This window comes from Tenebrio molitor, chromosome 2 (assembly GCF_963966145.1).
Source record: "Tenebrio molitor chromosome 2, icTenMoli1.1, whole genome shotgun sequence".
NCBI classification, from domain to species: Eukaryota; Metazoa; Arthropoda; class Insecta; order Coleoptera; family Tenebrionidae; genus Tenebrio; species Tenebrio molitor.
The window spans coordinates 24,644,832-24,648,186 of NC_091047.1; positions in this window are offsets into that span (position 1 = coordinate 24,644,832).

Here is a 3,355-nt window from a genome sequence, read left to right on the forward strand (position 1 = left end):
AACCGATCAATATTTTATATTTTTATATGTCTTCGTTGTAATTTTCAATATAAAAGTAAAATTAATTGGAGGTATTTTATGTAAAATAATAATTAAGTATCTATAATACGCTTTTAATTATTACCAACTGTTGAAATTCAATTGAAATTTATTTCTTACCCACGCATGTTGTTTCAAAATTTGCTTATAAACATGTTTTGAATCGCAAATGCACAATTGGTATTAATGTGAGAAACACGTCGATACTTCAAAAAGATGCAATATTCTATGCTTCCGCTTACAAGAATAAAATGAAAGGAAGTGTCGGACGTGCATCCATTGTCGCTTGGTAAATCTCTTCATATCATGATTGTAAATGTTCAAGAAACTGTTTATTTGTTAATAAAACTGGAAGCTAGTGCAATTCATGATTTGATTTTGGGGAATTGATTGTATCTCAAGAATACAAGGGCGTAGCAATGATTTTTCGCTGGGGTGGGCCAGATTTTAATAGTACATACTTACATAGTTTATTTAACGAATTTGTGTGTAAATTGGGCTTTGTTTGGCATGAGTGGGCCTACGAGTGCCAAAAAAAGCCCAATTTACACACGAACGAGTTGAATACTAAGTTGTTTTCTTTGACAAGCCCATTAAAGGCTCCAAATCGCTTAAAATCTGTAAATTAGCTTGACGTTTCCTTCTGACAAGTTGTGACATTTATCAAAATCCGTTCACACAGGAAAAAATTCTCAAATTCTGGCAGTGTCGAACAAAAAACCACTTTTAAACCACCGCTGCTGACCGACCACAGACATAGATCTACATAGATTAAGTTAAGCCTGTGAAAGAAAATTGATATAATCACTGAATAAACTCCGAATTTTTCGAGAATTTTTATCATTCCATTTCAGCGCTTTCGTGTTTGATTTTTTTTTTAGATTATTGCAGATGTATCTTGTTTTTAATAAGTGTTTCACTTTTATTCTGGGGTGGGCCAGAAAAATTCTGGGGTGGGCCGGGCCCACCTGGCCCCCCCCTTTGCTACGCTCTTGCAAGAATAAATGAAACATGTAATTTATCATATTGTTTTAAAAAAATATTATATTATTTAATTTAAACTTGGACGTGTTTTTTTTTCATTAATATAACGTTGATTTAAGATAAACAGTGAAATTAAATTTCTAACAAAATATTTTTTCGGGTGATTGAATTCGTGATACGGCATATGTATCTATTCGTATTTGTTGTTTATTCAGATTAAGTAATGAATAGAGTTCCACAAAACTGTATATTTAATAACGAAAAAATCATATCTAAAATCAATCGATCCTTTGAATATGCAATTTGTTTACGTACGGAATTGTTTACATATCGATATACGATAGATTAAATTGACTAAAAATGTGTCGCTTTGGAAGAATTTTTCTCTGGTAAGTTTTGACAAGTTGGAAAATACACATAAGTATTCATAAGAATACTTCTCGTGTTTACGTTCATGTTCAAAGATGTTTTAGATATGTATGTAATTTTGTTATTCGTATATTATTTTTAGCTGACAGTTAAAACTGATAATTTTAACTACATACTTATCAGTAAAGCTTGTTTGACACGATTCTAAATTTTGTAGAAAATTTGTCAGAAAATGAGAGAGACCCTCGATCAGGACCAATGAACGATCAGGATCATAGTCTGTCTTTGTCAGATCCTGATCGTTCATTGGTCCTCTCTCATTTTCTAACAAATTTTCTACAAAATTTAGCATCGTGTCAAACAAGCTTAAGTATATAACTCCTTCATTATAAAGTTTAAATATATTTTCGCTTTGGTTTTGTTTACTATGTAACTTTTTTTTACTGTAAATTGTATTTTTAGTTGCATAAGCAAGTTAGAGTAAATATATACAGGCTGGTCCTGATATAACCTGCCAAAAAAATTCTGGGTCATTAGAAGGATATAACAAGTCCAAAAAACCCCTTTTCATTAGGTCCAAAATAATGGGGATAAATTAACCCCTATCCACACCCATTCGACGCTGCTGACCACAAAAATACGTACCTACTCAGGGGGAGATTCACGAAACTTTGCAAATTTGCAAATCGTTAACGAAACGGCAAATACAATGCGTCAACAATGTCAGTTGTCATGGTTTTGAATTTGCAACGCCTTATCGAGCCTTACCGAGTTCCGTGAATGACCCCCTCAGGAATTAACTGTTGGTGTTTGTAAGGATGGCATTAACTAAGCAACATAGGTACCTGAATCGTTTATGACAAATCTCAAATCTGACAAACTAAATCAAATTAATGACATTTATTGAAAACGCTGTACACTGTGTGCGTTAATTCACCAGCTTATTTAGGTACAAAAGCTGATTTTGTGGACTGAGATGAATGAGTAACAAATAAAGTAGTGTTCCTCAATGTGTAAATAAATGTAGAGGTAGTGTGTGCAAAATTGTGGAAGAGTATCGTCTTAATTGTGGTTAAATAGCCAAAATAATGTATTGAATAAATTTATTTACACTTTACATATTCGTACTTTCAACTCTAACTGAAAAAGGTAAACTAGACTAGAAAAATTATTTTATAATAAATGTTCTGTGTGCCTTCCGTTGGCATTTAAGCACATTTGAGTACGCCGGTACCAATTTTCCTAAACAGAATTCAGCATTTCTGGGATTTTACGAATCTAATTCGCGGCGTCTGTTACGCGTTTCTGGCCTTTTGTATTTATTTCAACTTCGTATACCAAATCTTTCGTGTGGCCCAAAAAATTAAAATCCAGAGGGGTTAAATCACTCAGAACCAACCTCACATAAATGCAGATGTAGTTCCACAAAAGCACAACGGGACGGAAGGACTCCTTTAGGAAAACGCTCGCCGTATGATCGCCTTGCCTGTCTTGAATTACCACGTGTTTCGCCATAGAGTAAATCTAATCGGTAAACTGGACTGACACCATTGTAAATCAGTTAAACGTAAATTAAGTATTTTCTCTAAAGAAGACTTTAAAGAAGAATCAACTTACATTTTTTTAAGTTTTAAAATTTTACATTAACGCATCACATGATAAGCACCAAAATCCTGTTTTGATGAAATACGAGTATGTTATACTGGAGTTGACATAAATTTATCTGAATTTTATACAGGGTGGTCCCGATATAACCTGCCAGAAGAAATCCAGTAATAGATGACGATGAGTAGAAGTCATACACAAAAAATGTTTCTAATAAAAGCCTTTTCGTTTTCGAAATAAAAATAATTGAAAATTTGGTCAAAATTTGCTGTACGCTAATGAGTTATTACCTACGGTTTTAAAAAGGTAGTTCTGGTTACTTGGCTGCAATTTCTTTAGCAACGGTACTTGTAACACC